This window comes from Mobula birostris, chromosome 16, assembly GCF_030028105.1.
Source record: "Mobula birostris isolate sMobBir1 chromosome 16, sMobBir1.hap1, whole genome shotgun sequence".
Lineage (NCBI taxonomy): Eukaryota > Metazoa > Chordata > Chondrichthyes > Myliobatiformes > Myliobatidae > Mobula > Mobula birostris.
In genome coordinates, this window is record NC_092385.1 from 80,980,032 (window position 1) to 81,004,069 (window position 24,038).

Consider the following 24,038-nt stretch of genomic DNA (forward strand, 5'->3'; position numbering starts at 1 on the left):
CACCTGGCACTCAGCTCTCACCTGTGGCTCCCCGTAGCTGTTTGCATGCGACAGCGGCCACACCCCCGGCAACGGCTTCGACAAGCCGGCTAAACCAGGTGAGGGTAGCCGACGGGTCTCAAACTCTCGGTGTGATAGGGAGTTGTCTATCCCAGCATGTGAAGACAGACTCCGGCGGATTGAGCGGACGAGACCAACGGAAGGTCCAACGGTCAAGAAGGCGGTCTCTGCAAGCGTCGTGGAACGTGTAGAGCAGGACAAGACACAGAAGACGTCCTGGTCATCCACTGCGCCTAGTCCCATCTCCAACCGTCTAGACTCTGGCTTGCCACAGGATCCAGATGGGAATTGGGAAGAGAGAGTGAGGCTGACGCTGCGCAACTCTCCCTCACTTAAATCCAAATCACGCGCTAGTCTCGACACCATCAATAATGGTGTCGAGGTCCTCATCGACATACGATGGACAAACAACACAACAACACAGTCCAAGAACAGCATTCTCACATAAGCATCCCTCTTCTCCAGATGTGCAAGGAAGGTGAGTAGAGCCGTGGCTATTGCGTCATCTGTCGGTCGGTTGTGTCAGTAGGTGAATTGTAGGGGTCCAGTGTGGGTGGTAGCAAGCTGCAGATGTAGTCCTTGACCAGCCTCACAAACCATTTTCTTATTATTGAGCTGAGTGCGACAGGACACCAGTCATTCAGACATGTTACCTTGGTCTCTTTAGGTACAGGGACAATGGTGGATGTTTTGAAGCAGGAGTGCACTCTACACTGGGCGAGGGAGAGATTAAAAATGTCTGTAAACACAACTGACAGTTGTGTCGGGCACACTCTGAGTACCCACCCTGGGATGGCGTCCGGTCCCGCAGTCCTGTGACTGTCCACTTGTGGGAAACACCCGTGTACTTCAGCCTCAGAGATGACTGAGGTGCAGGTCGTATCAGTGGCTCTCCTCGGGGGCTCAGTGTTGGCCACATCGAACCGAGCGTAAAAAAGATTTAGCTCATCTGGGAGAGAGGCAGCGCTGTTGGCAGCACCACTGCGCTTAGCTCTGAAGTCTGCAGACCTTGCCATAAGCTGCGTGTGTTGTTGGACCGTACTGGTCACAATCTTTTCAACAGCATCCCATATAGGACCTTTGTAAATCAAGTGTTACTAATAGAATGGTTATATGTCATGCAACTGCAGTAATGGGAAAGGAACAAGGGGTTCTCTCAACGTCCAGTTTAATATTCATTCCTCAGCTAGCAGCTTTCAGAAAATATATCAAATATGGAGACACAGGAGACCACAGATGCTGAAATCTGGAGCAAAATAGAAGTTGTTGGAGATAGTCATATGGTGTTTATGTGGCGTTGCATATTTAATGCTCTGTACACCCACGTTTCAGGAAGGGGAAGGAGGCAGATCACACACCACTCCTCACTGAGGGGTCAGCAGTGGAAAGGGTGAACAACTTCAAGTTCCTGTGTGTCAACATCTTCAAAGATCTAATCTGGCACAATTACAGAGAAGGTATGGCAGCGGCTAGTTTCATTAGGAATTTGGTATGTCACCTAAGGCCCGAGCAAATGTCTACAGTTGTACCGTGGATGCGCATTCTCACTGCCGGCATCACCAATGCACAGTTTCGGAAAAAGCTGTACAGGGTTGTAGACTCAGCCAGCTGCATCATGCGTACTAGCCTCCCTATTGTGATAATTATCAAGAACATCTTCAAAACATGTGGCCTCAAGAAGGTGGCACCCACCATTAAGGACCCTCACCATCCAGGACTTCTCACTACCACCATGGGAGGGAGGAGGTACAGGAGCCTGAAGACACACATTCAGTGTTTAAGGAACACACTTAAAAGTTGCTGGTGAACGCAGCAGGCCAGGCAGCATCTCTAGGAAGAGGTACAGTCGACGTTTTGGGCCGAGACCCTTCGTCAGGACTAACTGAAGGAAGATCTAGTAAGAGATTTGAAAGTGGGAGGGGGAGGGGGAGATCCAAACTGATAGGAGAAGACAGGAGGGGGAGGGATGGAGCCAAGAGCTGGACAGTTGATTGGCAAAAGGGATATGAAAGGATCATGGGATGGGAGCCCTAGGGAGACAGCATATCTACTGATGTCTACTGTAAGCCTACGGACTCTCACAGCTATCTGGACTATTCCTCTTCTCACCCTGTCTCTTGCAAAAATGCTATCCGCTTCTTGCAATTCCTCCGACTCTGCCGCATCTGCTCTCAGGATGAGGCTTTTCTTTCCAGGACGAAGGAGATGTCCTTTTTTAAAGAAAGGGGCTTCCCTTCCTCCACCATCAACTCTGCTCTCAAACGCATTTCTCCCATTTCACGCACATCTGCTCTCACCCCATCCTCCCGCCACCCCACTAGGAATAGGGTTCCCCTTGTCCTCACCTACCACCCCACCAGCCTCCGGGTCCAACATATTATCGTCCGTAACTTCCGCCACCTCCAACGGGATCCCACCACTAAGCACATCTTTCCCTCCCTCTCTCTCTGCTTTCCTCAGAGATCACTCCCTACGCAACTCCCTTGTCCATTCGTCCCCCCCATCCCTCCCCACTGATCTCCCTCCTGGCACTTATCCTTGTAAGCGGAACAAGTGCTACACATGCCCTTATACTTCCTCCCTTACCACCATTCAGGGCCCCAGACAGTCCTTCCAGGTGAGGTGACACTTCACCTGTGAGTCAGCTGGGGTGATATACTGCGTCCGGTGCTCCCGATGCGGCCTTCTATATATTGGCGAGACCCGACGCAGACTGGGAGATCGTTTCGCTGTACACCTATGCTCTGTCCACCAGAGAAAGCAGGATCTCCCAATGGCTACACATTTTAATTCCACGTCCCATTCCTATTCTGACATGTCTATCCACGGCCTCCTCTACTGTAAAGATGAAGCCACACTCAGGTTGGAGGAACATCACCTTATATTCTGTCTGGGTAGCCTCCAACCTGATGGCATGAACATTGACTTCTCTAACTTCCGCTAATGCCCCACCTCCCCCTCGTACCCCATCCAATATTTATTTATATACACACATTCTTTCTCTCTCTCTTTTTTCTCCCTCTGACTATACCCCTTGCCCATCCTCTGGGTTTCCCCCCCTCTCCCTTTTCCTTCTCCCCGGGTCTCCTGTCCCATGATCCTCTGATATCCCTTTTGCCTATCAACTATCCAGCTCTTGGCTCCATCCCTCCCCCTCCTGTCTTCTCCTATCATTTTGGATCTCCCCCTCCCCCTCCCACTTTCAAATCTCTTACTAGCTCCTCTTTCAGTTAGTCCTGACAAAGGGTCTCGGCCCGAAACGTCGACTGTACCTCTTCCTAGAGATGCTGCCTGGCCTGCTGTGTTGTGTTCACCAGCATCTTTGATGTGTGTTGCTTGAAATTCCAGCATCTGCAGATTTCCTCGTGTTTGCATTTTTAAATTCAATGTTTTAGGAACAGCTTCTTCCCCTCTGTCATCAGATTTCTGAATGAACAATGAACACATGAACTCTACCTCACTAATCTTTTTGCTCTCTTTTTGCACTACTTATTAATTTTATATTTTATCTTATTGTAATTTATAGTTTTTTTATTATATATTGCAATATATTCTTGCCACAAAACAACATATACCAGTGATATTAGACCTGATTCTGATCTGAAATCAAGAGGGGAGGATTTCGCCCAAGATGCTGTGGTAAAGGTGACCCATACAGTTCTCAATAGCAGAGGTTGCTACTGGTGTGATCTTGTAGCAAGAAACCATTGGAAACTGATCTCAGCAGTAAAGAACTCTCTCCTTGGCAACCACAACAGAGCAGCCAAGGAGGTTGCCATTGTGGATGAGGGAAAACATGGCCGATGGCGTGTATCAACTGTTGGTAAAGATAAAGGCTACGCCACGAATAACACTTCCCCACAATAAGACATGGGAGCACACAATACTGAAAGTTCAAGATGGTTCAGATAGACAGCTACCCAGTGTTCCATTGGTGGGGGTCCTATTAATGCACATCTCGCCATTGACTTGCTTGTTGTTTTACTAAAGTTAAAAATAATTGTTTCAGTATGCAGATCATTAATCAATAAGGCAGAGATGAGGATTGTACATGTTGATGATGTCATTGTGAGCACAAAGCAGGTTATGCTAAATGATTGTGGCCTACAAATGTTTTGTCCAATTTCCTGAAGGAAAAGGCTTCCTAATGTAGTAGAGTCGTACAGCATGAAAACAGGCCCTTGAGCCCAGCTGCTCCACGCCAACAAAGATACTATCTAAGACAGTTCCATTGCCCGCGTTTGGCCCATATCCCTCTAATTTTTTACTCTCCATGTACCTGTCTCAGCCATTTCCTCTGGCAGCTCGTTCCATTTATGGAACATAGTCTGGGTGAAATATTTCTTCAGATTCCCATTAATTCTCATTTCTCTCACCTTAAACCTAACCTCTAGTTCTTAGATTTCCAACAACAGGTAAAAGTCAGTGTGCATTCACCCCCATCTATGTCCCTTCATGATTTTATATACCTTAATAGTACCACCCCTCATTCTCCTACACTCCAATGAATAATGTCCAAGTCTGCTCAAACTCTCCACAACTCAGTCCCTGCAGTCCCAGCAACATGCTCATAAGTCCCTTCTGCACCCTTTCTAGCTTAATAGCAACTTTCCAATAGCGGGGTGTTCGATCCCGCTAAAATGTGCTCAAGCCACTTCCCTGGTTTAATAGTTTATATCTCCTTTTCTATTAAACAAATGGCAGACAAACATTAAAAGTATGAAAGAAAGGTTGAAATTGCCTCCTTCATAAGTAAACATGGAAGTCATGGCTCATATTAATAAGACCATAACACATAGGAGCAGAATTAGGCCATTCAGCCCATCGAGTCTGCTCCGCCATTCCAGCATGGCTGATTTATTATCCCCCTCAACCCCATTCCCGTCTTTTCCCCATAACCTTTGACTCCCTTAAAAATCAAGAACTTATCAACTTCCACTTTCAGTATACCCAATGACATGGCCTCACAGCTGTCTGTGGCAATGAATTCCAGAGATTCTCCACCCTCTGGCTAAAGACATTCCTTCTCTCCTCTGTTTTAAATGGATGTCCGTGAGGCCGCGACCTTGGATCCTAGACTTCCCCACTACAGGAAAGGCCTTTCCCATGTCCATTCTATCTAGACTTTCCATTACTCAACGTAATCTGCAATTTTAGTGCAACTTTCTCCCATGAATGTCTCTCTCCAAAAGGTTCAGCTTTGACCAGAAAGCTTCAATCGCCTCGTACATGTCCGCAAAAGTGTGGTTGTTGCCTTGTAATTGCAGATTATGTTGATTTAGATGAGATATGTTGTCACACAAAAAAAGAACACGTGCCATCACCTTGTTGTCACTTAAAAACCTCTTAAATCCTTGGACTTTTTGGCTCTGTAGGCTGGATACAAATGAAACAAGCTCATCGTGCAGGTCGCACACCCTCTCCAACACACGGCCTTTGCTCAGCCAGCAAACACCATTATGCAGCAAAAGATCTTTGTGTTCCACTGACATTTCCTCCAGCAATGCTCTGAAAAGGCGATGGTGCAGACTAGAACTCTTGTGAGCAAGATTTACCAGTCTCGTCACAGTATCTATCGCCTCTTTCATTTCCCCACACAGTTTAGTGCACAACACTGATTTGTGAATAATGCAATGAAATGCCAAGAGTGCTGGGTTAACAGCAGCAAACCTGCTTACCAACGGTGACAACGGACACAATTCTGCTCATATCCAAGCCATTCTTCTCAAAGAACTGTGTCAATCATTAAAAATTATTTCCCAGTTGAGCGCCCAGGCAGAGGAGGCAAACAAAGTAGCTCTTCCCAAAAGGTCTTCCCATCAAACAATCTTGCGAACACAGACAGCTCTTCCATATCCGTTCGGCCACAGGACGAGTCTATGGCTAGTGATATGGCTTCTGCTTTTTCCAAATCGGTGCGTAGATTGGAACAACACTCCCCTGCTAAAACTTCTACTCTTCTTGTTGCCGTGTTAGCCGACAATGGCGCCGTCTTTAATAGCTCCACAACCGTTTTCTTCGTTTTCTCATCATCACTTAAAACTTCGCCAACCATACCAATTGCACACGTTTTAATCAACTCAGCATCAGCGAATGGCTCCTTAGCTTTGGCAAGATTCCATGACACGTGCAATGATGCAGCTGTTGTGTTCTCTCGTGCAGATGTTGACTTACAGATAGTAGAAACGGAGTGCTTGTATGATGTTATCATATTAGCAATTTTGTGTTTGCGTTGATCTGATTTTGTAGGGTAGTTGGCATTAAAACTGGCAGCATGCATAGTGTTGAAATGCCACTTTAGATTTTCTGATTTGCAGACAGTTACGGACTGCATGCATATTAAGCATGTCGGTTTAGCAATGGTGTGGTCCGGTAAAATAAAACAAAACTGATCAGTCCAGTCAGATTTGAACTGACAGTTTTCCTGGTCGACTTTGTTGGTTCGTGCCGCTGTCTAGTCGAGGTCCGTAGAGAGCACGCAGTAGGTGGCTACAGGTCAAGTGTACGGTGTGGGATGAGGTTAAAATAAATTAGAGCAGCGCGCGCTTTATTTACATGTTATGACAAGTGCGTTCACGTAAGTGCCAATGGGTTGGCGCGGTCCAGACACTTGGTTCTCATGGTCCGGACCTGGCCCACAGTCCGCCTATGGGGGTTATCTGCTGTATGGAGCAACAGAGGAATTGGTGGGACTTTCATTTCGAAATAGTGGAAAATTTATCAAAATGTCAAGAACAAATATTTTACAAAGAAAAGAAATTATAGTGTATGCCCCCTTTAAAATGTATGTTTTTTAGTGCTGCAGGGTGTTTCATATACTGCTATATTTTTCAGAGTACATCCATGCCTTTTCATATCTTTAATGGTTTCAGACAGGAAGCCCTTCTCAGAAATGGGAAAAAAAATTCTAATCCATCACACTAACATTCTGTACTGAAAATTCTCCAAAAAAATATACACTAGCAATCAAAGATGTCATTCATAAAATTGTGCATGGATTACAGTTCAGAATACATGCAGTTACAGTAGATATTCAATTAATATTAATATGAATTATCTGTAAACAGGGAAACAGATAACATGTTATTGAGCTGAAACATTAATTTTGTCTCTCTTTTTCCTTCCACAGATGTTAGCTGAACAGCTGAGAACTTAAAGCATTGTCAGTTTTGCTTTTCAGTGTCTTTTAGTTGCAGAATTTTGGAAGGTGAGTGGGTTTAGGAAATGGTAGGTTATAAGACCATCAGATATAGGAGCAGAAGTAGGCCATTCAACCCATTGAGTCTGCTTCGCTATTCAATCATGGGCTGATCCAATTCTTCCAGTCATCCCCACTCCCCTGCCTTCTCCCCATACCCTTTGATGCCCTGGCTAATCAAGAACCTATCTATCTCTGCCTCAAATGCACCCAGTGACTTGGCCTCCATAGCTGCTCATGGCAACAAATTCCACAGATTTACCACCCTCTGACTAAAGTAATTTCTCCGCATCTCTGCTATAAATGACGTCCTTCAATCCTGAAATCGTGCCCTCTTGTCCTAGACTCCCCTGCCATGGGAAATAACTTTGCCATATCTAATCTGTTCAGGCCTTTTAACATTTGGAATGTTTCTATGAGATCCCCCTTCATTCTCCGGAACTCCAGGGAATACAGCCCAAGAGCTACCAGACATTCCTCATACGGTAAGCCTTTCATTCCTGGAATCATTCTTGTGAATCATCTCTGAACCCTCTCCAATGTCAGTGTATCCTTTCTAAAATAAGCAGCCCAAAACTGCACACAACACTCCAAGTGTGGTCTCACGAGTGCCTTATAGAGCCTCAACATCACATCCCTGCTCTTATATTCCATACCTCTAGAAATGAATGCCAACATTGTATTCAGCTTCTTCACCACCGACTCAACCTGGAGGTTAACCTTTAGAGAATCTTGCAGAAGGACTATCAAGTCCCTTTGCATCTCTGCATTTTGAATTCTCTCCCCATCTAAATAATAGTCTGCCTGTTTATTTCTTCCACCAAGGTGCATGACCATACACTTTCCAACATTGTATTTCATTTGCCGCTTCTTTGCCAATTCCCTTAAACCATCCAAGTCTCTCTGCAGGATCTCTGTTTCCTCAACACTACCCGCTCTTCCACCTATCTTTGTATCATCGGCAAATTTAGCCACAAATCCATTAGTCCCATAGTCCAAATCACTGACATACATCGTAAAAAACAGCGGTCCCAACACCGACCCCTGTGGAACCCCACTGGTAACCGGCAACCAGGTAGAATAGGATCCCTTTATTCCCACTCTCTGTTTTCTGCTGATCAGACAATGCTCCACCCATGCTAGTAACTCCCCTGTAATTCCACTTCACACTATCCACCTGTAAGATCAGGACACTGGGAGAGGCTGCTCATCTTGGCTTCTTCTTGCCAAACACTCAGCTGGAATTCAGGATTTTCTGCCTATGGTCAAGTCATTGCTTGCACCCCTCTCCACCTTGTGATCTCTCCAGCAGCTGGATATCCAATTCAAGTGGACCCATGTGATCAAAAATACCCCATTCTTTGGATTGGATAACAAGCTGTACCAGCTTGTTTTTAATTGGAAACATTCCTTTCCCTTCAATGGATTTTTATGAAAACAAAACTCAAGGTGCAGTGTATAACTCATAGGCCATCTGCTTTGCTTTGTTATGTCCTTTCTGTTACGTCTGAGTTGGATATGACTCACATTAGACTTCTCTGCTTCAGCTAGTCTGCAGACTTGGAGTAAGAAACACTGTCTCAGATCTTATGATATCTATTACTATCTCTTCATTCAGTTAGTCCTGCCAAAGGGTCTCGGCCCGAAACGTCGACTGTACCTCTTCCTAGAGATGCTGCCCGGCCTGCTGTGTTCACCAGCAACTTTGATGTGTGTTGGGTCAAGTAGCATGGTGGGATGGTCAGCTTTTTCGGGTCAAGACTACATCCTGATGCAGGGTCTCGATTCAAACTTGAAATGGTGACAATTTCTTCCTCTTCCATGACAGATGCTGCTCGACCCGCTCCGGCAGTTTTTGCCTCCAGATTCCAGTGCCTCTCATCTCCTGTGTCCCTCATCTGAACCAAGGACTCACCTCTATGTGAAACTTCCAAAATAGCGAAATACCTAAGGGAGCGCTGGCCAGACGCATCTCGGCAAAGGCGGCAGATATTTGGGCCACCATGTCCATATTGATCAAAAACATCTATGTGACTTAACTTCACCATCCTAGTTCTAGATCTGAGGCCTCGTAATTTCGGCATACCAAATGCCCGACCACATATAGAAACATAGAAACATAGAAAATAGGTGCAGGAGTAGGCCATTCGGCCCTTCGAGCCTGCACCGCCATTTATTATGATCATGGCTGATCATCCAACTCAGAACCCCGCCCCAGCCCTCCCTCCATACCCCCTGACCCCCGTAGCCACAAGGGCCATATCTAACTCCCTCTTAAATATAGCCAATGAACTGGCCTCAACTGTTTCCTGTGGCAGAGAATTCCACAGATTCACCACTCTCTGTGTGAAGAAGTTTTTCCTAATCTCGGTCCTAAAAGGCTTCCCCTCTATCCTCAAACTGTGACCCCTCGTTCTGGACTTCCCCAACATCGGGAACAATCTTCCTGCATCTAGCCTGTCCAATCCCTTTAGGATCTTATACATTTCAATCAGATCCCCCCTCAATCTTCTAAATTCCAACGAGTACAAGCCCAGTTCATCCAGTCTTTCTTCATATGAAAGTCCTGCCATCCCAGGAATCAATCTGGTAAACCTTCTTTGTACTCCCTCTATGGCAAGGATGTCTTTCCTCAGATTAGGGGACCAAAACTGCACACAATACTCCAGGTGTGGTCTCACCAAGGCCTTGTACAACTGCAGTAGTACCTCCCTGCTCCTGTACTCGAATCCTCTCGCTATAAATGCCAGCATACCATTCGCATAAAGTGGAGGTTGGTAGTTTCTTGATTAGTAAGGGCTCAAAGGTTATGGATAATGCAGGAGAATAGAGTTGAGAGGGAAAATAAATCATCCATGAACGAATGGTGGAGCAGTTTCGATGGACAAATGGCCTAATTCTGCTCCTATTTTTTGAATGGTGTTATGGTTCCATCCTTTCCTTACATTTACTGAATTTGAAACTCAACTCTACTTCCCGTCACTGCCAGCTTCCACACTGATATTCTTTACTCCTATCAGCAATGAACAGTGCCAGGAGCACGGTGCACAAGCCACTGTAGAGTGGTGTGGTTTCAGCTCAGCACATCATGGAAACCAGCCTCCCCTCTAATGATTGGCCATACTTCTCACTGCCTCAGTAAAGCAACCAGGATAATCAAAGACCCCACCAACCCCGGACACTCTCCCTTCTCCCATCGGGCAGAAGACACAAAAATCTGAGATCACATACTACCAGGCTCAAAGGCAGCTTCTGTCCCACTCTTGAATGAACCTCTTGTATTATCACAATCTACCTCAATATGACCTTACCTGCACTGCACTTTCTCTGTAGCTTCTATACTAGGCACATCTTCTCTCACCCCGATTCTCTACTTTCCATAGGGATTGGTCTCCACATAACTCCTTTGACCACTCATACCTCCCCAATGATCTCCCTCCTGGTACTTGTCTCTGCAAGAGTGACAAGTCCTACAGCTCCTCCCTCACTACCACTCAGCATCCCAAAAAGTCCCACCAGGTGAGGTGACACTTCAGCGGCAAGTCTGTCTGGGTCATTTTTGTATCCAGCGCTCCTGGTGCAGCCTGCTCTACACCTGTGAGACCTGACGTAGATTAGGGGATTACTCTATCAAGGGCCTGCGCTCTGTTCGGAAGAGGGGCGATTTCCCTTTAGCCACCCATTTCAATTCAACGTCCCCATTCCCATATGTCAGTCCATGGCCTTCTCTGCTGCCATGATGTAGTCACACTGAGGTTGGAGACACAGCAACTCATATTCCGTCTGGATAACTTCCAACTGATGGCATGAACATCGATTTCTCAAACGTCTGGTAATTTCTATTCACCACCCCCCCCCACCCTGCCCCCAGCTCTCAATTTCCATTCCCAATTCTGGCTTGACTCTTACCCTTTCTTCTCTCCTAATCTGTCCAGCAATTCTCTCTGGTGCCTCTCCTATTATATTTTGTAACTCCAGAAACTAATAAAAGAAACGTGGCAGACTGGGTACACTCGTGTACTTGGTTTACTATCCTTGTGCACACATATGATACGGTGCTATTCACGTACTTCTTACATATAACTCATAATGCATTATGTAGACAAACAACGAATGCTTGATCAAAGAATATATATATAATATTACTCAAATATTAAATACACAAACCGCCTCCCTGCTTAGCTATAAACTCCAACTCAATATAGAATGCAGCTGAACATATACTATATATAACATGTTATATAATACAACTACTATAAACATAGAAGATAGAAATCTACAGCACATTACAGGTCCTTCGGTCCACAATGTCATGCTGACCATGTAACCTATTCCAAAAGCTGCCTAGAATTTCTCTAGTGCATAGCCCTCTATTTCTAAGCTCCATGTACCTATCTAAGGCTCCGTCCACACTACGCCAGATAACTTTGAATACGCCGGTTTTGAGTAAAAATGACAGGCGTCCACACTAAGCGTTTTTCAAAATATCTCTGTCCACATTAGACGGATATTTGGGCGAATCTCCTCCTACTGGGCATGCGCAGGACACACAGAAAACAAGCGAAGAGGAAACAAAATACTTGGTGCGCATTTGTCCAGCTACAGAGTAGAAAAACTTAAAAGGAATTGCTCTTGGCTCTCGTACAGGAGGACTTAAAACTAAAAAAAAACAAATACTGGAGCATATGGAGGCAACCGATAGGGAGTTCACGGACAGTATGACCCGGCTGACGACGAACATTGAAAAACTGACTAACTCTGTTGCATTAATAAAGCACCTTGTTAAATGTATAAAATGTCTGCATTGGTGTTATCTTGTATTTCCATACAATGTTACATTAGGCTGTTACACGTCTATTGTCAGAGAAGTACTTGCATAAATAGATAAACCACCTTCATACAAGCAAGGACAGAAAACAGGGCAAAGTGAGTATACTTATTTATTCAGTAAGCTATGGGTCAAAGTATTTGGTGCGTACATTTCTAACTCTTCTGGCTTCAGTCTCATTGCCGTTTGTTCTGAAATTGTTAGGTTCTGTGAAGCGCAGAATCAAATATCGCTGTGATGATTGTACACTCTAGTATCAATCGTTTGGCGACAATAAAGTAGTAAAAAGAAGAATAAGAAGAAGAAAACAATGAAATGCCACGCTGTCGCCATCTGTTTCAGCACGTCACGACAGCTGTTTTAAAAAGCTCCGGTTACCCCGTACACACTGTAACGGATATTAGGCGTTTCCAGATTTATTCACTCTGGAGATCATTTCTGAAAATCTCCGTTTTCAGGGGCTGAAAATGCCGTTTCAGTGTGGACGGAAGGTCAAAACGAAGAGAAAAAGCTTCATTTTCAAAATTATCTGGCATAGTGCGGACGTAGCCTAAGATTCTCTTAAAAGACTCTATTCTATCCGCTTCCACCGCCACCGCCAGCAGTGCATTCCAAACACCCACCACTCTCTGTGTGAAAAACTTACCTCTGACATTCCCTTGGTATCTATTTCCAAGCACCTTAAGACTATGCTCCCTCATTTTAGCCATTTCAGCCCTGGGAAAAAGCCTCTGACTATCCACACGATCAATGCCCCTCATCATCTTGTATACCTCTATCAGGTCACCTCTCATCCTCCATTGCTCCAAGGAGAAAAGGTCAAGTTGACTCCATCTATTCTCATAAGGTATGCCCTCCAATCCAGGCAACATCCTTGTAAATCTCCTCTGCATGCTCTCTATAGTATCCATATCTTTCCTGTATATAGGTGACCAGAACTCCAAGTGCGATCTAACCGAGGTCTTATATAGCTGTAACATTACCTCACAGCTCTTGAACTCAAGACACCTAAAGCATATTAATAAATTTTACAAGTAAATTTTATGTTGTCCCATTCAGGCCTAAAAATTTAATCACTGTGGAAGATCACTTACTCTTGTGAGGTAACATCTTTCCTGACATTGGGGGTGGGGGGAGATGTGGCTGCGAAGCAAGCTCAGGTTCTGGGGCCTCCTCTGTGGAATCTCATTGTCTCTGCTCTCCTCAACTGATCAAGTTGGTACCAATCTCCAGTGTCTCTGGAAGTGGCCCAGTTCTATCCTTAATCATGCAGTACCCACTTTTGATCACCTCTGTAGTGGCAATGGCCGGGCCTGTTTGTTCACGAGTGAAATATTGAACATCCTTGTTTGAGGATCCCTCAATTTGTCTCAGCTGTTTGTCCTGCATACTCCTTCTGAAATTGGGTTTGGGACAGCATAGCTGGTGAGTGGTTGGTTGTGGAGTGTGCTGCATTGATAAGTACAAGGAGGAAGTTGGTGAGCTTCTGATTCAGTGTTAGTGTAGTGTGTTCTGCTGAACTGCTCACAGTGCATTCTTTGGACTCTAGACAAACCTTTCTACAAAGCCATTTGTAGCTGGGTGGTACAGTGCAGATGTAATATGTCTTATTCCATTCATTTTCAGGAATGACTGAAACTGTTCCACTACACACTATGGTCCATTGCCACTGCCACTAACTAATTGTTCTGGAACACCAGCCCTTGAGAGGAGGCTTCTCGAGAGGAGCCCATCAACAGTGTGAGCCTCAGGACTCACACCACCCTGGTTCAGGAACAGTTATTACCCCTCAATCATCAGGCTCTTTAAGTTCACTTGCACTTCACTGAACTGTTCTCACAACTTTCTTTCAAGGACTCTTCATCTCATGCTCTCGATATATATTGTTGTTTATTTTTCTTTTTGTATTTGCACAGTTAGTTGTCTTTTGCACACCGGTTGTCACCTGTTGATACAATCTTTCATTGATCCTAATATGATTATTGGATTTATTGAGTTTGCCCACAAGAAAATGAATGTTAGGGTTGTGTATGGTGACACATATGTACTTTGGTAATAAATTTACTTTGAACTTTGCTGTAGTGTTTGATGTTTTATTTTCCACACATGCTGCCTGATCTACTGTGTGTTAGTTTAAATTTATCTTTACTTTTAGCTGTACAGTAACAAGGCAAGAGTTCTCACTGTCAGGATGTGCAGAAGGCAAGAGGATGTGCAAGATCAAAATATAATTGGCTTTAATTTTGTCCGGAGTCTTATTATCCATGTGTCTTAATGATTGCTATGTTTTGCATGGCCATGCAGTTTAATTTATATACCATCTTTGTAGAACCTTAATTCATTACGATACATCTTCATTGCACGTTTGTTCCCATGTGGTTCGTGGCAAATGTAGGCTGCTGACTACAATACATTCAGTGGCCACTTTATTAGCAACAGGAGGTATCTAATAAAGTGGCCACTGGGTGTATGTTCCTACTGTTCAGCTGTTGTAGCCCATGCATTTCAAGGTTTGACATATTGCGCATTCAGAGATGCTTTTCTGTATACCAATTGTTGCAACATGTGGTTATTTGAGACACTGTCCTCTTCCTGTCAGCTTGAACCAGTTCTGGTCATTCTTGTCCAACCTATCTCATTAGCGAGATGTTGCTCACTGGATGTCTTTTTGTCATTTGCACTATTCTTTGTAAACTCTAGCCACTGTTGTGCATGAAAATCCCAAGAGATCAGCAGATTCTGGGATACTCAAACCACCCTCTCTGGCACCATCAATCATTCCATGGTCAAAGTCACTTAGATCATATTTCTTCCCCATTCTGATCTTTGGTCTGGACAACAACTGAACCTCTTGACCATGTGTGCATGTTTTTATGATTGAAGTGCTGCCACATGATTAGCTGATTAGATATTAGCATTAGCAAACAGATGTACAGGTGTACCTGATAGAGTGGTTATTGAATATATATACCCACATTCTTTTACACTGAGAAAAAAAATTTTACACCATGCCTACTGCTTCCTTCTTAGAGCAGAGTACTGCTGATTTGCTAGGAACAAAGGCAGAGCAATTGTGGGAAGCCAGCAGACCACTTTCATGAAAACGCTCCTTTGATCCCATAACCATTTTTGAAGATGAGTGCCATTTCAAAGTAGGCATGGTGGCACCTCTAATTTCTTAAAAGTTTCTGCAGATTTGACACATCATCTAAATCTTTGACCAACTTCTACAGATGCACAGTAGTCAGTATTCTGAATGATTGCATCATGGCCTGGTATTAGTGTATACAGCCCAGCCGATCACAGGAAAAGGCCTCCTGTGATTGAACACATCTACAGTTAGCACCACCACAATTAAGCAGCTCCTATCATTAAGGACCCCCACCATTCAGTCCATGCTCTCTTCTCATTGTTGCCATTGGGAAGGAGACACAGGTCCCACACCACCAGGTTCAGGAACAGTTATTACCCCTCAACCATCAGGCTCCTGATGCAGTGTGGTTAACTTTACTCACTACAACAGTGAACTGATTAGTGAACACAGCCAATGGATTCCCTTTCAAGAACTTGGCAACTCGTGTCCTAAGTATTATTTATTTACTTAATTAGTTATTATTATTAGTTTCATTTCTGTATTTGCACACTTTGTCTTATTTTCCACATTGGTTGTTTGTCAGTCTTTATGTGTAGTTTCTCATCAATTCTATCGTAGTTTGTTGTTCTACTATGAATGCCTGCAAGGAAATGAATCTCAAGGCAGTATCTGGTGACGTATACATACTTTGATGATAAAGGTACTTTGAACTTTCATAGATCTGCAATCCCCAAGCATGGCACCATGTATCAGTCGATAATCAGTATGTGCCCAGTTAGCCTCAATATGAATATGAGGAATAGGAGCAGGTATAGGCCCACAGACTAGCCCAGTCTGCTCGGCTGTACACTCATACAGTGTGGAAACAGGCCTTTTAGCCCAATTCGTCTGTAAAGTACACTGCCATTCAACAAGATCATGCCTGATGCAACCTTGGCCTCAACACCACTTTCCCACCCTCTCCCGTTCCCCCTTGACTCCATTGTAAGTTAAAAATCTATCAATCCTTATGTGCAGTGACTCTGCCTCAGAATCCGAATCAGATTTAATACAGTATATCGTGAAAATTATTGTTTTGCAGCAGTACAGTGTAATACATAAAAATACTAAAACTACAATAAGAGATATATATTTAACAATTAAATTAAATATGTAGTTTAAAAACAGAAAAAATAGTGAGGTAGTGAGCTGAGATCAGCTTCCTATGGTTTCTCACTGCAAGGTAACAGCAGCTGCAACCTCTGCCATCAAGAACTGTACAGGTCACCTTTACCACAGCATCTGGAGTGAAAACTCCCCCTCATGATTTTGTTTTAGAGGTATAGTTTCATGATTTTTCAGAGGCCCCCCGTTTAGTACTAAATACTTCCCCCATTTAGCACATTAAATAAAAGTAAACTCCATTGTCCAGGTGTGATATTTTTGTGGCATTGTGCTATGCCTTAGATATCACCTGTGTTGTAATCAGATTTGAGCTTATCGTCGACATATGTTGTGAAATGTGTTGTTTTGCATCAGCAGTACAATACATAAAAATACTATATGCTGCAATAAGAAATGTAAAAAATAAGTAGTGCACAGAGCAAAATAATGAGGTAGTGCTCATGGGTTGGTTCACTGCGTATTCAGAAATCTGATGTTGGAGGGGAAAAAGCTGTTCCTAAAACATTGAGTGTGTCTCTTCAGGCTCTTGTACTCCTCTCTGATGGTAGTAAGAAGAGAACATGTCCTGGGTGATGGAGGTCCTTAATGAGGGATGCCATCTTTTGGAGCCATTGCCTTTTGAAGATGTCTTCTATGCTGGGGAGGGTAGAACCCATGATGGTGCTGCCGAGTTTGCAAGCCTCTGCAGCTCTTTCCAGTCCTGCTGCATTCAAGTCCAGTGCAGAGGAATCCACACAAAATGCTGGAGGAACTCAGCAGGCCAGGCAGCATCTATGGAAAAAAAGCACAGTCGATGTTTTGGGCCGAAACCCTTCGGCAGGACTGGAGAAAAATGCTGAGGAGTAGATTTGAAAGCTGGGGGGGAAGGGTGAGAAACGGCAGGCGATATACAAGAGGCCACACTGTGAACCGACGTTGATTGGGAGACCGCTTTGCCGAGCATCTACGCTCCTCCGCCAGAACAAGCAGGATCTCCCAGTGGCCATCCATTTTATTTCCACTTCCCATTCCCATATGTTCATCCATGGCCTCCTCCACTGTTGGGATAATGCCACACTTAGGTTGGAGGAACACCGCCTTGTATTCCGTTTGGGTAGCCTCCAACCTGACAGCATGAATATCGATCTCTCAAACTTCCAGTAATGCCTCCACCACCCCCTCCCCATTTCCCATTCCCTTGACCCTCTCTCATGTTACCTCCTTGCCTGCCCATCGCCTCCATCTGATGCTCCTCCTCCCCCACCTTCTTCTTTCTTCCATGGCCTGTCTCTTTCACCAATCAACTTCCTAGCTCTTTGCTTCATTCCTCCCCCCCCCCAAGTTTCACCTATCACCTGGCATTTCTCTCCTCCCTCCCCCCCAGCTTTCAAATCTACACCTCACTTTTTTTCTCCAGTCCTGCTGAAGGATTTCAGCCCAAAACGTCGACTGTGCTTTTTTTCCATAGATGTTGCCTGGCCTGCTGAGTTCTCCAGCATTTTGTGTGTGTTGCTCAGGTTTCCAGCATCTGCAAATTTTCTCTTGTTTTCAGAGGAATCCACGTTGACATTCCAGCACAGCAGTGAGAGAATGCCATCTTTCAGATGGATGTTAAACAGCAGCCCACACAGGTTTTCTAAGCTAGATGTTCATAATTCCATGTCAAAGATTCAGTGAAGACATGTGAGTTTATCTAAGGTGTCCTGGCTCCTGTATACCTCCTAACCATCATCATCAAATGATGATTTAATTCATCACGTGCACATCTCTCCCCACCATCAGCAGCAAAATGGTAACATCTATTATCACAGTACCCTGTGCCAAGGTCAAGCTATCTTCTGGCAGCTACCATTGAGCAGGAGGCACAGAAGCCCACACTACGTGGTGACTTTTGACCACAAGACCTAGGAGCAGATTAGGCCATTCAGCCCAAGTCTGCTCTGCCGATTGACCATTGCTGATCTATTTTCCCTTTCAACCCCTCTTTTGGATCAGATATTCCACTAATGAACCCCTCTCGGATAAATGTAGCCGATTTCACAGGAGAGTCCCGGACGTCCGCTAATATTTAATCCTCAGTTAACTTAGGAGTACAGAGCAAATTTATTTATTTTTTATCGTCTGTCGGAGATTGCCATGCACAAATTTTCTGCTATGCCTCCCAGATTTTAATACTAATTGCATTTGTAGTTAGCTACAAGGCAGAGCACAAGGAACAGCATAAAACTCTTTCTAAACTGAGGGTGAACGAAATAGGCTTCCTCAGGGCATATAATCGCTTCTTTATTAAACTGTAGCCTCCCGGACACATCGAGGAAAATATGTGGCCGTTCTCAGCCGATATGAAGAGACGACACTGGCAGTAAAATGTTAGTGCTGTAGAAAGAGTATTCCGCTGACGAATGTTCATGCACACGTAAACACACACACACACGTTGCGAAAGACAAGCAAACTATTGTAAAGCAAGCACAGAAACACAACCCAAAGACGGAAGCGTTTGGCTTTGGCGTCTCCTCCCGTCATGATCACGGACAAGCAATAACAAAAGGCGGTTCATTTATTTAATTTTCCCCCTCTCCGCAGAACCTTGGCGGTGTTTACCGTAATTAATCTGGACCCACCCTGATCTCCTACAACTTCCAAAAGATACAATATGAATGAAAACGATGATATTTCAGGAAAATACAGCGAATATTCTAAATCTGAAGCAACGAAAGTACCAGCGCAACAGTCACATGTTTCAACAGATAAAAACTTGTCCGGTGTCTCATTACAGTCTGCGTTACCTCGGCAATGCTGGCGGATGGAGCCTGCGCCTCTCTCCTACGGAAACATGACGGCGAGAAGTTCTCCACTGTAACCTTTACCTCGACGCCGGCCCTGGGAAAAGTAGCGAGCAGCGGCTCTCCCCGCACGCTACTCTCAGCCCTCGGGTTGCTTCATGCGACCGAAGCAACAGCTCCGCCCCGCTTCGCTTATCATTCCATATGTGTGAGATGTCGCCAGCGACATACTCCTCTCGCCGCCCTCCTCCCGCCACCCCGCGGCCGCAGAGAAAACCCGCGTCGATCATATCGACCGGGCAAATATTGAGAGATAGGCCGCCTCATCTTGGCAGTGTGTCAAGCGGGAACAATCGCTTTCCTTTCAGGAAGGGGAATTTCTAAAAGTGTAATTTCCAAACTTAATCGTACGTCATTCTAAGGAACTTCGGGTTCGTTGTATGCAATATTTGTTATCCTTCCAAATGAGTGAGGGCAAAGTGGATAAAATCATAAATGGCCTGTATCAGACTGTGTAGCGCGCACAAAACGCTGGTCAGGCGGCAACTATGAAAAGGAATAAACAATCGACGTTTCCGGCGGAGACCCTTCGATCAGGATTGGAAAGGAAAGGGGAAGAAGGCGGAGGGAGGGAAAGGAGTACAAAGTGGCCAGGTGAAGGGGAGGGAATGTGAGGGCAGTGGGTATGAAGTGAGAAGCTGGGAGGTGATAGGTGGAAAAACAAGGGATCTGGTAGAAAGATGAGTGAACCATTGGTGAAAGGGAGGGAGGAGGGTTTGCACCTGGTTCGGCTGGTACTATGCACGCCATCCCAGTGGAGACATGATGGCTTTCCCTTCAGCTGGTGTAATGGAAGTGTCTGGAATGTATTCTGTGAAAGTTTAAAATAAATCAAAAAAGGGGCGAAAATGAATTGGGGAAAAATTGTTATTTGATGTCTAATTACCAAATTGCGAATATGTAGGATGGATTCCCTGGCAGAGGAAAAAATTGGGATAAACATTGGTCCTAGAGGCTTTGAGGCAGGTCTGCCACAGATGGGAGAGCAGGATAGTAGAGTGGGTTGTATGTGTGAGTTTGCTGTGCAGAAGAGATGTGCTGGTATTAGAGGGGATTCAGAGGAGGTTCAGGAGAATGATCCATGAATGGAAAAGGTAAACATATGAGGAGCATTTAACAGCTCTGGGACTGTACTCACTGAAGTATAGAAGAATGAGAGGGGATCTCATTCAAACCCATTGAATATTGAAAGACATACATAGAGTCAAAGTGGAAAGATTGTTTCCAATAGTGAGAGGTTTCAGGACCTGAGGGCACAGCCTCAGAATACAAGAATGTCCTTTTAAAATGGAGATGAGAATGAATTTCTTTAGCTACACGGTGCTGAATCTGTAGAATTCATTGTCACAGATGGCTGTGGAGGCCAAGTTACTGGATGTATTTAAAACGGATGTTGATAGATTCTTGATTAGTAAGAGTCAAGGGGATGAAGACAGGCAAGTGGGGTGAGAGGGATAATAAATCAGCCATGATCGAATGGCAGAGCCAACTCAATGGGCTTAATTCTGCTCCTATGTCTTATGCTTTTATGGTTATGAACAAATGTGAGAGGATGGGAGTCTTCTCAATTCACTGGGATGAATGCATTAGGCACACACCAGTAATCCACATTGTAATCTCACCTGGTTGTATGGTGGAAGAAGCTGGAGGTAATGGTGGACAGCTGTTACAGTCTGTCCAGTAGAACATATTCCCAAGTCCATGGTTCTGACGCTGTTGGACACAGCTTCATAGAGGATGCCAACTTCAGTCACCTCAACTCTGAACAAATTCCACAACTTATGGACTCACTTTCAAGGACTTCGTAACTCATGTTCTCGGCAGTATTTATTTATTTACTTACTTATTATTTACATCTTTATTTATTTATTCTCTGTTTTCTATATACTTGTTTGTTTATTGATCCTACTGTATTTCTCTGTTCTACTATGAATGGCTGCAAGAAAATAAATCTCAAAATTGTATTTGTTGACATAAATGTACTTTAATAATAAATTTACTTTGAACTTTTGTTTGTAATCCTCTCCATCAACCCTCAGAATTTGACACAGTTAGTCTTGGTTTATTATTATTGTAACATGTACCAAGATACAGAGAAAAGCTTCTTTTGCATAATTTATCCCTCTAGTTTTATCCCTTCCTACCTACGTCCTTGACACCTCGCACACTCTGGACCTTTTCAATTACTTCAGGTTCCCTGACCGCCATCATCGTATTTTTACCATGGATGTCCAGTCCCTATACACCTCAGCCCCCACCAGAAAGACCTCAAAGCTCTTCGTTTTTTCAGGACACCGGACCTAACCAGTTCCCTCCACCATCACTCTCCTCTGCCTAGCGGAATTTGTCCTCACTCTCAATAATTTCTCCTTTGTCTCCTCCTACTTCCTTCAAACAACAGGAGTCGCTTGGGTCCCAGCTATGCCTACCTGTTTGTCAGCTACGTGGAACGGTCTGTGTCCCAAGCCTACACTGGTGACCGTTCTGCACTCTTCTTATGCAACATTGACGACTGCATTGGTGCAGCTTCCTGCAGCCATGCTGAGCTCACCACCTTCATCCACTTTGCCTCAAGCTTCCAACCTGCCCTCAAAATTCACCTGGTCCATTTCCAACACCTCCCTTCCCTTTCTCGATCTCAGTCTCTATCTCCGGAGACAACTTATCCATCAATGTCTATTACAAACCCACAGACTCTCACAGCTACCTGGACTACACCTCGTCCCACCCTACTACTTGTGAAAACGCCATCCCCTTTTCTCAATTCCTCTGTCTCCACTGCATCTGCTCTCAGGATGAGACATTACATTCTAGAACAAAGGAGATGTTGTCCTTTTTCAAAAGAGGGGCTTCCCTTCCTCCACTATCAACATTGCCCTCAACCACATCTCTTCCATTTCACGCATGTCTGCTCTTACCCCATCGTCCCCCCACCCTACCAGGGATAGGGTTCCTCTTGTCCTCAGTATCACCTCACCACCCTCCACGTCCAGCACGTAATCCTCCAAAACTTCCGCCACCTCCAATGGGATCCCACCACCAAGCACATCTTTCCCTCTTCCCCACCTTCTGCTTTCCGCATGGATCACTCCCTACACGACTCCCTTGTCCATTCGTCCCTCCCCACTGATCTCCCTCCTGGCACTTATCCTTGCAAGCAGAACAAGTGCTACACTTACCCCTACACCTCCTCCCTCACTACCATTCAGGGCCCTAAATAGTTCTTCCAGGTGAGGCGACACTTCACCTGTGAGTCTGTTGAGGTCATTTACTGTGTTCGTTGCTCCCGACGTGGCCTCCTGCATCGGTGAGACCCCAGTAGATTGGGAGACTGCTTCACTGAGCATCTACGCTCTGTCTGCCAGAACAAGCGGCATCTCCCAGTGGCCACCCATTTTAATTTCACTTTCCATTCCCATTATGATATGTTCATCCATGGCCTCCTCCACTTGAACATCGATTTCTTAAACTTCCAGTAATGCCCCCCCCCACTTCTCCATTTTCCATCTCCTTTATTTTGTCTTTTTTTGTAATTTATTTTTTATTGAATTACATCATCAAACAAACATTTCCATAAGATGTATTTCAGATACTGTACATATATATCATACAATCATATTTGTCACAAATCTCCACATAATATTTATCTGAGGTATACACTTATAGAAAAGGGAGGAAAGAAAGAACAATCGAAAGAAGAAAACTGTGCTGAGTAAGGAGTGATCTTTTTTTACAACATATTCATTGACTTGTGAGAATAAAATCAGGCCTATGAGGTGTTATGTAGTTAAACCATTTTTTCCAGTATGAATAAAATTGTTCCAATTTAAGATTAACAGATGCTGTTATCTTCTCCATTTTGTAAATGTTCATTGTAATTTCCATCCATACATTTAAAGTTGGGCTCTCCTGTGATAACTATTTCCTGGTAAGGGTCTTTTTACCAGCCACCAGGAGTACATTCATTAAATAATTATCTCTTTTCAACCATTCTTGAGGTATATACCCAAAGTATATGGTCTTACTCTCTAAGGGTATTTCACATTTAAAGATGTCTTGTAGGGCATTATGTGTCCCACTCCAATAGTCTTTGATGATGGGGTATTCCCAGAAAATATGATAATGGTTTGCATTTTGATTTCCTCAATTTCTCCAGCAAGCAGGGGGGTTACTATTACAATGGGATTTCTGAGAGGGTGTAATAAAATATCTTAATCAAGTTTTTCCACCTGAACTCCCTCCATTTCTGTGAACTGGTACACTTCCATTGATACCTCCATATTATTGTCCAGTCTTCCTCAGATATTATTATCTCTCCTTCCTTCTCCCATTTTGTTTTAATGTATGAAGTCGAACGTGTCTTAAGATTTGACAAACCCTTATAAAGGCTTGAAATTATTCTACTACCGTTGTCTGAATTATATGCTTTTCTAAATAGCTCCATCAGACATGTACTTGCCTTGGTTACATTTTTAACCATCCTATTAACATACTGTCACATCTGTAAATACCGGTAAAAGTCTTGTTTTTCTATTAAGTGTTGCTCTTTGAGCATTTCAAAACTGAACAGTGTTTCTTCTTTCATTATATTGTAAATAGCTGTTATTCCTTTAGCTGTCCAGTCCTTAAATCTAGCATCCAGATTATTCAGCGTAAAATCCGAGTCATATGCATACCATCTAAGAATTGCAATGTTTCTCTCTAGTTTATATTCTTTTATAATAGTTTTCCATATCTTAAGAGTCTATTTCACCCACGGGTTGTCAATACTATTTATGTAACTTTGTAAGTTGATATCAGCCAAAATTGCCTGTATGGGGATGGAGACTATCCTCTCCTCAATGTTTTTCCATTGAGCGTCATATGATGGG

The 24,038-nt window shown here is 44.1% G+C and overlaps 1 protein-coding gene across 3 annotated transcripts in view; it reads right to left on the reverse strand.

Annotated features, from left to right (window-relative positions):
- LOC140211280 (ETS domain-containing protein Elk-1-like) overlaps positions 1-19,423 on the reverse strand; it is a 192,640-nt gene extending 173,217 nt beyond the window's left edge. For all 3 annotated transcript variants that reach the window (XM_072280993.1, XM_072280992.1, XM_072280994.1), the window contains exon 1: positions 19,111-19,423. The gene's annotated coding sequence lies outside the window, so the exon portion shown is untranslated. The remainder of the gene's footprint in view (positions 1-19,110) is intronic.
- Positions 19,424-24,038: the final 4,615 nt, after the last annotated feature.